Here is a 13,268-nt window from a genome sequence, read left to right as displayed (position 1 = left end):
CTATTAATTAGAACAGCTTCTTTAACAGACACATTTTAATAATTATCTTGTTTTTAAGAACCATGTATATATTTTTGTCTATGAATAGCTACATCATTATCTCATGGTTTTCATCTTTTCAATGTGTACATCTCAATTTCCTAATTAGAGAAAGTAGGATACCTGTCTTCTCGACTGATTAACTATCAGTTAAGGTAAATTAAAGGAGTTAATTTTAGAGAAATCCTTCTAGGAGTGAAATTGGGAACTATGTTGGACACACCCTATGGCAGACTACGTTTCCAAATATGGCCACACCAACTCTTATCTCATCTCACATGCTCTTTTCACAATGTAACATTGACATGCCTCCATTGAGAGGCAGGGTCTATGTTCTTCTCCATGGAAGTTGAGTGAACCTTTGTAACTGTCTCACCCAACAGAATGCAGTTATGGTGGGATGGGGAACCTCTGGCCTTCTGGATCCTTGAGTATGGCCTTTTGACTGACTCCAAAGTTTGGATTTGATTGAGGGGCCACACTTGGGGATCTGGAGGACCACATGTCATAGTATCACTTCTACTTGGGTGACTATCTCTCTTTCCCTTTTTTCTCTCTTAAGATGCATGCCTTTGGAACCTAGCCATCATGGTATGGGAAGCCCAAGCCACATGGAGAAATCATGTCTGGTGTTCTAGCTATTGGCCCCAGAAAGGTCCCCAGGTGACAGCCAGCATCAGTTGCTAGATATGTTAGTAAACAAGCCTTCAGATGTTTCTAGCACCTAGCCCCAGGGTCTTCCAGCTAAGGCCACAGTCATTATGGAGTAGACTTGCTATCCCTGTTGTTGAATTCTGCACCCTCAGAAACTATGAGAAATAATACATGGCTATTGTTGTCTTAAGGCACTGAGTTTTAGGGCAATTTGTTACGCAATAATGGATAACTGTAAACAGACACTGTAGATAATGATAGCAAAATACCATATATTGTAAAGAGATATTTTACATAATGAACCTTATTTGTACTTCTTGGTAGTACTGTGTAAGAAAGAAAGATTTAGAAAATTCATAGAAAGATCAGCTTCATGAAACCTTGTCAATCCATTACAGCAGATGTCTACTGCAACGAATTGGACGAAATGATGTGGATGGTCTGATTAAGCAGCCCAGAATGATCAATAGAGACAAGCAAATCCTCTTAGAAAACAATGCTTGACCACATGTCACCCAAACTACAGAGGCTGGACTTGGAAAGTCTCTGTCATCCACTGTATTCACCAGACCTTGCACCAACTGACTACTACTTCTTTCCAGGCTTTGGACCACTTCTTACAAGGAAAAATATTCAATTCTCAACAAGCTATGGAAAACGCCTTTTGTGATTTCATCGCCACTCGCTCTCTGGGCTTCTTCACTGCTGGCATAAACAAACTATCATTAAGATGGCCAAACTGTGTCGATAGTTTAGAGGAATACTTTGATTAATTGTACTGCTTCTTGTTTAAGATATAATAAACTATTGATTCAAAATTTGACAGTTCATATTTAATGACCTAATATTTTTTTCAGTTACTGCAATAGGAAATACAGAAAGATAAATAGGTTCATTAGAAGGCAAAAAGATACAAGGAAACAGGTTCACTTTTAGACATGTATGAGAACTCATGGCTACCAGAGTGGAGGGTTCCAGGAAGTAGGTCTAGAGTCCAAGGGAAAGAGACAACTGAATATCTGGGAATCACTGACATACATAAAATCATGAAACTGGTTGTCATGACACATGGAGGCAGTTTAAGCAAGTAGGAAAGGTGAAAGTCAAGGACAGAAGGCAGGGGAACAACATGAAGGATGCAATGAGGAATAGAGACTCAGAAGAAAAACCAAAGGAAAAATCAGAAGGCTAGTGGTTTTAGTGTGTGTCCTGGTTTCCCATTCATTATACTAGGTGTTCAGTAGGCACTTTTTTTCTTAAGTTAATTTTTTTTAAAAGACGAGGTCTTGCTCAGGTAGGCCTTGAACTCCAGGGCTCAAGAGTCCTCCCGCTTCAGCCTCCTGAGTAACTGGCATTACAGCCATGCCCACCACTGTGCCCAGCACTCAGTAGGCACTTTTAATCAGACAAACTCATGTCTTTCAGTTCTGGGAGTTTTATTACTTTTTATTCCTCTGTCTTCTCTTTCTGAATCTCTTATTAGGAAAAAAGCTTCTGAACAGACTATTTGATTTTCTTTTCTTTTTCCATCTCTTTATGTGTTCTACATTCTGGGTGATTTCTTCATTATCTCCCTTTCTTTCCTTATTGAATTATTAATTTCTGATATTACAGTTTAATTTCTAAGAGTTTGTCTCTTAGAGTTTGTTCTCTGACTTTTTCTTTTTCTCATTGCTGTTTCATGAGCGCAATATTTTCTTTAACTTCTCTGTAGCTATTACTGGTAGTTTTTGTTTTGTTTTGTTTTCAAGTTTTCTTCAGCTCATTACATTGTCTCTATTTCTTTTGTACCCCATTCTTGGCTTGTACGTTTGTTTTGGTCTGTTTTTCTCATGAGAGGCTTTTCTTAATGCCTGGGGGCCTTTCGCTGTCTACCCGTATTTAACAATAAGACACTAAAATGCTATCTGAAGTTCCATATGGGAGACTTCACTGTAGGGTCATCACTGACTGTTTTTTTGGGAGATCCCTTTCAGTCTAAGTGTTTTCTTGGTCCAGTCAGTTTCTCCGGAGAGGACACAATGATAGCTAACAGGGAGCTGATTGGAGAAAGGTGCTAAAGATTTCACAATTAAGGAGTCTTAATCTGCTTGTTTTCGATTTGGTGCCTTACACACTTTCTCAACTGCCTCTCTTCCTAGATACACTTTTAAAAACATTTGTAAAAAGAAGCCAATAAAACAAACTGAGGTCAGCATAGCTATATACATAAAATATACAAGCTACTGTCACATACACTGAATACTGTTTAAGTAATACCAGAATCTTTTGTCCCATTGTACATTTTAAAGAATTTATTTCTTTAATGACTAACCTCTCCACCTCCCCATGAGAAAACAAAATTGTTTAAGATTTGCTAAAACAAAAGCAACCCTCCCAACAAAACAAAACAAACAACTAAAGAAACCTTCTAAAAAAGGAGAATTCTCCAGCCCTTCAAATAACAACTTTTACAGTCAATCTTAATTAAGTTATTTAAGCTATTTTTAAAAGAATTTCTTTTACTATTTAAGCAATGACTAATTCTGGAAAATAGCATTTGAGAAATTCTCATTATGTGCCAGAGGCAGGTTGAGAGGAAAGGTTAGCAGAGACTGACAGTAATCAGAAATTGACCTATACTTCTGCCACTATGGGAGTTTATTAACAGTGCACGGGAGTAATCATATAGGTGCCGTTGTAAAACCACATGCCACTTCAGTAATAATAAATTGAAAATACAGCATGTAAAACCCAGAAAAGAAGAGACTGGTTAGAAAGGAAATAAGTTTAATAATTTTGTGAACCAAAGGATACCACAGGAATACAATTTTAGCAAAAGGAGAGGGCAAGATTAGCAATGACTTTAGCTAATGTTACAGTGGCTAAATTGGACAATGATGAATGCTGTCACAGGTAGTAAACCTTACAAGTCAGTGTCTTGGCCATGGGGCTGCCAGAAGCTGGAAGGCCTAAAAGGAATAAAGATTTCCTCTCAGGTAATCAGTGAGAAACTGATCCATGTCATCAGTTACGCTTTCTGATTGTAGCCTCTGGGCAGACGGGCAGGAAGTTGGTTGATGAGGTTTCTCTGACATTTAGCAGCTATGACTAATAGAAAAACAGATGAGAAAATCTCTTTGACACATCCTAAAGATAATTATACCTGCTGGTATAAATTATACCTGCTGGTATAAATTATACCTGCTGGAACAGAGAGGGGTTACTGTTTTATTGAATATGAATTCTTAACTTGGGGTCCATGGGCTTTTCACAAGCCCTAGTTTGGCCTTCATTGAGCCTAGGAAGCCCCTGAAATTACCTATAAATGTAGTCTGCACTGTATGCGCATTTTGGGGGAGCAATTCTTTGCTCTCTACATAGTCTCAAGGGGATTCAGGACACAACAAAGGTTAAGAGATTAGAATAAAATATCTGAAGATGCACTTACTGTTTTTAATAACTCCATTCTTTCTTTAATTTTCTGTAGGTAAAGAAGGATTGAGAGTTCATATGGGAATATATACATGGGTGGTGAACCTCAGTCTTTTTAAGGAGAAATAAATACATGAATTCTCTTACATATGTCATGAGACTCCATCTGGCTTCTCTCAAATAATGGTTTTTAAAAATGGAAGAATACCATCACAGAGTAACTCCTGTGCAAGCATGAAATGTGCTAGCTGAGCTCATTTATCACTGTAACTGGACTCTGAACAGCAACTCGTGAGAGCACAAATGACATATGGAGTGTTCCTGCAGTCAAAAAGAGGGAAACTGTTCACGAGGTGAGTAGCAGAAAGCACGTGGATTCTAATGGGTAGGAAATTACTGTACAGCAGGACTCAAAGGACTTAAATGCCTCAGCTTAAAACAAAACACACTATCCTTGATGTTTTGAGACAGAGACATATTACCATTAACTCCTCATGGAGATTCCAACAGGTGTCTGGGACATGTCTGGTTAATAAAAGAAGAAAGTGACCTTTAACAAGATATTGATTTGTAGTCACAGGTACTAAATATAAATATAAAATTTCTCTATCTGTAGGATGCTTCTAATGACTTTTCTGTTATCCTTTATTAAATTAATTTTTTATAAAGTCTCCTTTTTTAGTAGAGTTGTGGCATTCCTACAGCTGCCAGTGGATTAACTGCTTAAAGCACCTGAGAAAAAATAATTATAAACAGAATGCTCCCCAAATAAATACATGTTTTCTAAAAATGTTAGATTTATCAATAACATGATTCCCTGACCCTTAAAGGCAGGAGTAAGCTTTATCAGTCTCAGCAAAATAGACCAGAATCCTCAAATTACAACCGTCATATTGATACATAAATGTTTAGTGCTGATAGCATTCAGGATGTTATTTTAAAAATTATTGTTGTTATTAGCATTTACTAGATGTAAAGATGGGCAGGAAACATAGAAAGACAAAATATTTTTAATGCCTAGTAAAGCTTTGTTGCTAAATAGCAAGATTAAGCTAAAAAGTCTTTTGTCTTTTCTTTTTCTTTCTTTTTTTTTTTTTTTTTGAGAGAGTCTCACTCTGTTGCCCAGGCTGGAGTGAGTGCCGTGGCGTCAGCCTAGCTCACAGCAACCTCAAACTCCTGAGCTCAAGCGATCCTCCTGTCTCAGCCTCCCGAGTAGCTGGGACTACAGGCATGCGCCACCATGCCCGGCTAATTTTTTCTATATATATTTTTAGCTGTCCATATAATTTCTTTCTATTTTTAGTAGAGATGGGGTCTCGCTCTTGCTCAGGCTGGTCTCGAACTCCTGAGCTCAAACGATCCGCCCACCTCGGCCTCCCAGAGTGCTAGGATTACAGGCGGGAGCCACCGCGCCCGGCCCTTTTGTCTTTTGTAACTAAATTCTTGCATTTAGAAAAGACATTACAGTAACAAGTTATGGACAAATATCCCAACTCACTATGACTGCCCTTGTAAAGAAATAACTTTATTAAATGATCTTTTTAATATGTGATAAATAAGGAACTTATATGTAGGTATTTCCAATAGAAGTAGCAATCTAAGCCTACAGTAATTTTTATCACAAGGCTTAGGAGGAAAATACAGTTACATCAACATGCCTATGTCATAGTGAGTGTGGAAGATAGAAGAACATATTCCTCCCTTCAGTTATACAGCTGACACCATTTATTGTATTTCTGTCTTTTGTTCAATATTGTTTTTGTAAAACAAAAGAAAAATATTGCTTTTGGTGAGAAATGCTGGGAATAAAAACTGCAAAGTTCTTAAGATGGCAAAATGCATGTTTTTATCTGAAAGGTTCAGGGACCTAATCTGTTCACTCTGCTTTACAACATGGTATAACTACTGGTCTTTAGAGACAAATCCCCTGGCCATGATGATAGGATTAAAAGTCAGTTATTAGAACTGAAGAAGAGGGGAACAAAATCTAGTAAAACTCATAAAAAAACAATAAAGCACTTCAAAGCTTCGTGCTATTCCAGGGAAGCACAGGCCACCAACAAAAGCACTGATGTCAGGTTTAATAGACTTTGATCAAAGGGTTGCTCTGGTAGGAACCATTAATGCCTCATGTCATTCGGCTCCTGTTCCTAACAGAATTCATAAACCTGTTTTACAAATGGGTGATTGGGACATCATGCTGGTCTCCTGAACCACAGATGATTGATGATTGGAGCTGGAACTAAAGAGCCCTCACTAACATTTGTAATCAAGCCAAAAAGAGTTTGTTTTCAAAGGATATGGAGTGACAGAAGTAGGGTTTTAATCCTCTAAAAAATGATTTAAATTATCCTAAAAAAGAAATGACTAACTTTTTTTCAGATTTTCTAAAATGTTCCTTCCCATATAGTTGAATAAAATTGACAGTGACCTACTCTTAGGCACAACTAGTTTTTTTCTGCAGGCACAGAGAAAACAAAACAAAACAAAATGCCACTCTGGTTAAAAAAAAACCAAAGTAGTAAAAAAGAAATGTTATCACTTATTTTTAACAATGACATCAAAAATAGCACATGCAAATGTCTCTTCCAATAAGGACAATTAGAATTTATAGCACAATATTATACAATATAATGTACAGATCACCAGAATGTAACTCAGAGGGTTATACTAATCAACTGATATCTATTAATAGTGTGTGCCTACGTGCCATAATTTCTCTTTTAAGCTCTAGGCCTTACCTCTACATGCCTCTTGGACATCAGCTGAGATTCAGAGGCATTGCAAACTCACAATGTCCCGAGTGAACTCTTCACCTCTGTTCTAAAGCCAGCGCCTCTCCCACCCTCAAAATCTCTTGGTCTTCACTGTTAATCCAAATTAACTATACAGTCCTCTGCTTGGAACCTTCAGTTTTAGACTAAACTGGATCTCTTGCCATTGCTTTAATTTGTCCTCTCCTTATCTACCTGCATGCCTGTCGCTGTGGTATTTTCCTTAAATGCCTGCTTCTATCCCTTCTATTCTTTGTGCACATGCTATTAGACGGGATTTCACCCAGGCCTCATTTTGTCGATCCTACCTCTGAAATGTCTGGAATTTTCTTCCTCTCTATTATCACGGTAGCTATTAGGAGTTCAGGGTGGGCGTAGGTCCCCAAATCCCCCCCGGATATCCCTGACAAAGGAGCCTTATACATACTAATAGCCTCATGAATAAAAAGGAACTGCCTTTATTAGTACACCTGTAAGTGCCTGATAGCACTACAGTAAAATTTTGGTAAAAGGTATGTTAAAGAACCTAGCTAGAACCCAAGGCCAAAATGGAACTTCCTACTTTTCACCCCAAATCTAGCAGCAGAGGAGGCACTAAGGCCTGCCAAGGCAAGCTCTATCTTTCTGCTCCAGGTGGAGGCTGCAAGCACAGGAGAGGCATGCCTCCAGGGGGAACAGTAACCCACCCACCTTGAACTGGCCCAACCAAGTTCTCAGTCTCTGAAAAATCAGGAGAAAGCCCAGGGAAGGAGTGGAGAGATAGAGATCCCCTGAAACTGGATGGGAGGGTAGGCAGAAATACAGTCGTGAATTGCTTAATGATGGAGATACGTTCTGAAAAACTGCTTCATGCATTGTTAAGCAATTTCGTTGTCCTGTGAACATCATAGAACGTACTTACACAAACCTAAATTGTATAGCCTACTACACACCTAGGCTATATGGTATAGCCTATTGTTCCTAGGCTACAAACCTGGACAGCACGTTACTGTACTGAATACTGTAGGCAACTGTAACATAATGGTTAAGCATTTGTATATTTAAACATATCTAAACCCAGAAAAGGCAATGCATTGAGCTATGATGTTATGACAAATACAGTGTCAATAAGCGATAGGAGTTTTTCAGTTCCATTATAATCTTACAGGACTACAATGGCATATGTGGTCTGTAGTGGACTGAAATGTTATTATGCAGTGTATGACTGTAATTTGTTCCCCAAATACCACTGCGTCTAAGAACTTTTGTCTCATCTCCTTCCCATTCTTTTCCCACATTATTGCTAGGATTATCTTTTGAAAACCAAAATTGATTGATCAAGTTATTCATCTGCTTAAAAATTTCTAATGACACTACACACTTCCAGAATAAAGTCACACTTCGAGGCATGGCATGCGTGAGTTCCTCTCCATCTGGTTAGTGCCAAAGTTTTAGGCTTCCTCTCCTTCAATTCACTTCTTGTGTGCCCTAAGCTCACACATTTGTATAGACTTCCCATTCCCAGAACAACTGATATCTGTTAATAGCACTGTGCTTTTAGGGATGCTTTTGATGTTCCCTCTGCCTAAAATAGGACCGACTGCCCTTGAGCTCATCCTTCAAAATTCAGCTCAGAAATTTCCTAAGGGAAACTTTCCTAAATGCCCCAGGTAGTTATTTATTCTGTCCTGTGCTCCCAGAGCCTGGTTTATATATCTCTGTTTAAGATTCATTAGCCCCAAGAAATCAGCCCTTTAGCATATTCAGATACAAGAGATTCTGGGTAAGAGAGATTTGGACTTCATGAAAGCCATAGCTTCTGTGGTCAACTTTCTTTTTGTTATTACCATTCATTCTACTAGACAATATGTAGGAAAAAAGGTTATTTTTTATATGTATGAGACACTTTTTATATGTACTTCTTAGCCCACAGAAAAACAAGAATTTCCTACAATGTTGGCATTTAATGAAAAATGCAGTTTGTTTTTGAATTTTGAGGGCATATTTTTAAATTTCATAGTTATACTGAAGAGTTCTCCTTCCTAACTACACGCAGTTTTTTGCAACAGACCAGCACATCCTATATATTTTTAATGCAAATGTGGGTGTTTGAAATGTAAATTTGCTTTGGGTAAAAGATGGACTAGAAGTCCTTAAGGACAGCAGACCAGAGGACTTAAGGATGGTTGTGAAGGAGAAAGGCTGTGCTGTGAGCCCAGCCAAAGACGCCAGCACAGAAGCAGGGTAGAAAGGTAAGTAAGGAGGGGGATGAAAATGCCCTTTATAAAATTAATAAAGGGCTGCATGGTGGGAACTGTGGTAGGGGCCTGAACTCTGCAAAGGTATGGGAAAAAATAACCAACCACTGTTCCCTAGCTTGCTTTCCTATAATTGCTTATAACTCAGGAGTCACAGAACTGATGGTCATAAGATTTGTAGCTTTCTTGCTCGCTTCTATAAATAACATCACTATTATAAATCCTAAGACTGGTCTTTGAGGTATTTTCCAGACTCTGTATTCGAGTGGACCAACAGATGTCAACCAGACCAGTGGCCATACTTAGGAAATGACTCAAAAGGTCCTGTGACCCTCTACCTGGAAACAGACTCAGCATAAGAAGACAATTTCTGCTTTCCAACCCTATGAGTTCATCCCCAGCTAATCAGCAGACCCAATTCCCTAGCTAGCCCCCTTTCTGCCAAACTATATTTAAAAACTCTGGCCCAAAAATACTCAAGAAGATGGATTTGAGAAATTTCTCCTGTCTCCTCGCTTGGCGTCCTGCAATATTAAACTCTTTCTCTGCTGTCTCAGTGAATTAGCTTCCTTCTGTGCACTGGGCAATACAACCCAGTTGGGGCAGTAACAGAGAGGCTAAGGAGTGGAAGGAGCACTGGAAGATACTGAACTAAGAGAACATAAAATGAAAACAACTGGTAAGGGAAAGCAGAGACTGTGGTTTGGGCAGAAGCAAGAGCTGCCAAGAAATGACCAGGAGTAGTGGTTCTGGCTGAATTTGAGAAATTCCTAGAGATTCATTTCAAAATGGAAAGATAACTACTGTTTGAAGTAATAAAATGGAAGCAGCTCTGGTTATTGAGATTAGAAGAGAAGCCAAGCAGAAAACAGACATGTTCTAAGCAGAAGCTGGACTCACTACCCACACTAAATTAGAGTCCTTTCCTTTGCTCACCTATGAATCATTTGTGCACCAAGTTTCTCTTAGGATACTTCACATTTATATATAATGGATGAAAGGGACCTTAGAAGCCATCTCGTAATCTAGGGAGTCAAACGGCTAGATAAGTGATGCTGCTGAATATCCAGTGGTGGAGAAAAGAGAAAAAGAGGATGAGAAAAGGCCCGAAAGAGGTTAAGGGAAGGGCCCAAATTCCCACAGCTAGAGGTGAAGAAAGGGATACCCCTTATATGATGGTCACAAAATGAAAAACCAGAGAGAGAGCGAGCCTCCCTAATTGAATACTCCATTCAGTCTACTTTATTGAGAAACAGCCTTTCATCTCTCAGAAATAACAATATACACTAATATTATTTATATCTTTCTCTCCTTCCAACTGGAGACTACCTACATTATCACTCAATAGAAGCCATTGTAGGGAAAACAAAACACTTCAGGACCAAAAGAGTTACTTAGAAGTCATGCACATTCAGATGTAGAAGAAATAGTGGAAACTGGACTGACCACATCTGAGGCAGTGACCCTGGTAATGGGCTCCAAAGCAGGACAGCTCACTTCAGGGGGCAGCCAACTGTGCTGTGCAAAAGTACCTTTCCTTGTGGGGGTCGAATTTTTTCTCTTCATCTGAGCTGGTCTTCAATTTGAGTTTTACTTGGGTGAATAAACACTATAATTTCTTTTAAAATGTACCTATATCTAGAATGGATAAAGAATTGTGTGAATTTGTGTAAATTAGTTTTGTGCAGGGTATTATTCAAATACTGAACAACAGGTATAACAGAGGCATTAGCCAACATTGGGCTGAAGCAGAGTCCACAAGGTGCAGGCTCATGGGCAGGACCAGAGGTCCTGGTGGAGGCGGGGGAGGGAGTGTGAGGGGATTACAGAATGGCTATTTGCCAACCACGACTAAGATATTTCCATATTTTAAAAACTAGTATACTTATACTGGTGTACAGTAGTAGAACATTAGTAGTACATGATTCCATGCATTTTTTTCTTTAATCCCAATAGTTAGTTCTGTGGCAGAAGGAACATTCTGATTAAGAGAGGCAGGAAAGAACAGATAATGCAATTCTAAAGGGCAATGAGCACCAGGGGAGAAAGAAGGCAGGAGATACTAAAACTAAAATAAAAATTTTGTCTAGGACAATTTTTTCTCATTTTCCTACTCTTCCTCTTCTTAACCACAGCTCCCCCGGGACCCATAATCATACTACTATTTGGCCCTAGGTCAATTCACAAAAAAACAATTTGCCAAAAGCCCATATACTAAAGGGACTTATTTGCTCAGTAAACAATATGCTAAAAGTCAATTCACCTGAAATCCAATTCACTGAAGATCAATTTGTCAAACTTACCAAATTCATTCGTTTTCTAAAAATCATTTATAGAGTTCACTGCATTTTGAATATGATAGATGGGCAGAAGACTATGGGGAATTAGGGATCCGGGGTGCTGGGTCCTCCTGACTCTCCTGCCCTTAGTTTATCCCTCTTGCCCTTCAGACGCGCTTTCTGCTTGTGGGTCTCCTCCTCTTTGAGCCTCTTGGTCTCCTCTCCTCTGGGGTTGACAGGCTGGGCTGAGTCATGTGCTGACTAACACACACAAGCTGTTCTTCCCACAGAAGAACGCCCCTCTTTGCTCCAGCTCCCTCCATCTGCAGCAGCAGGGAGCTGGGACAGAGGTGAAATGAACACTCCGTAAAATGCTGACACTACAGAAATATCTACAAGCTGTTAAAAACCATCCAATTAGAACTGCTACAAACTTCTTAGTTAAACAACTTTTTGATGACACATGGCCAGTTTGGTTAATTTGGCAAAGTTTAATTGACAAAATTGGAGGCATCCTAAAAATGCTAAGTCTTGGGAAAAAAATTTTAAAGGCTTTTAAAAAGGATCAGAAAGAAAACAGTATAAATAGAAAAATTCCCATGGGAAATGCTGAAATTCTGGCAATATTCAGAAGAAAATGTTTTGATCAGTAGACTAAATTTCCTTAGGACCTTTCACCAAACTGAACATTTCTAAAAATACGTGGGGCCAGTTGGTGTAAAGACAGAGGGGTGAGAGGGTGTGCCTACCTGAAGTCAATCAAAGCATATTTCACTTGCTGGCCAAGCAACAAACAAGCAAACATACACATATCAACAAAGCAAAACAAATAAAAATAAACAAAGGATCCCTACAATTCTAAGATTACAATTTCTATCAAACTGTGTGTATATACAGACATGCACTGGCCAATCTGCAAGGTAACACTAAACTATGAAAGACACACGCCTAGCTCAAGAATGTAAAATTTGGTACAGGTGATTTTTTTTAATGTTGTACACAAACATATATTTGTCTTCAGACAAACATTTAAAAACAGTAAACATGTACATATATAGGAGAATGTATTTCAAATTTTCAATAGTTATCTTAGAAATGAACTCTTAAACATAGTTTGACAGTTGGAAAATTTTGGAGAAAGAATAGTCACAAACCACAGTTTTACTTGTATATTTTTTTAAATACCTACGATTTCTATTAATTTTTTTGCAGACCAAAATACAATATAATAAACACTGTTAAAAGGAAATTAGTTTTTCAAATTTAAAAATAATCTTAGAAATAATCTATTTTTTAGCAATATTTGACAGAATGGCATACTAGGATTCTAGAAAAAAATATACTAGCCCTTTAAATAAGAATTAAAAATTTAATCTGATTCCCCATATAATAATATATTTTTATAGAATTTTTACATTAAAAATTTAATTTTGTATTATGAGAGAAAGTGTAAAGACTTTAATTTTATTCCTATAATTTCTGATGAGTTTTTTGGAAAATTAAAAGTAAACTCTCTGTAACTCTCATTCCATATTGCCTCAACTCTCACATCATACCGCCTCAAAAAAACTAGGAAACAGCAGACCATATGAATTATGAACTCCTCTAATATTTTATTTCTGATGGAATTTATATATGGCCTCTAAATAGCATTTGTTACAGGTAGAACTAGGGGTTTAAAATACAGAACTGTACAGTGAATATAACAAACATTCATATACCCATCAATCAAAATTTACAAATACTAATATTGTAATATTTGCTTCTGATACTTTTTTAAAATAAAAGAAATGAAATATTTTTGAGGGAGTTGCTATCACATTTTTACTCTTCTCTAGATCCATTCTCCTCCTCTCCCAGAGGTAACCAAG

General features: G+C 38.0%; 1 protein-coding gene across 2 annotated transcripts in view; it reads right to left on the bottom strand.

Annotated features, from left to right (window-relative positions):
- The window catches only part of ZRANB3 (zinc finger RANBP2-type containing 3), a 212,900-nt gene that overhangs the window by 26,061 nt on the left and 173,571 nt on the right, over window positions 1-13,268 (bottom strand). The gene's annotated exons all lie outside the window — the stretch shown is intronic.

This window comes from Eulemur rufifrons, chromosome 1, assembly GCF_041146395.1.
Source record: "Eulemur rufifrons isolate Redbay chromosome 1, OSU_ERuf_1, whole genome shotgun sequence".
In the NCBI taxonomy this organism is placed as follows: domain Eukaryota; kingdom Metazoa; phylum Chordata; class Mammalia; order Primates; family Lemuridae; genus Eulemur; species Eulemur rufifrons.
Note: the sequence above shows the minus strand (reverse complement) of the source record. Positions and strands in the feature narration are given on the sequence as shown.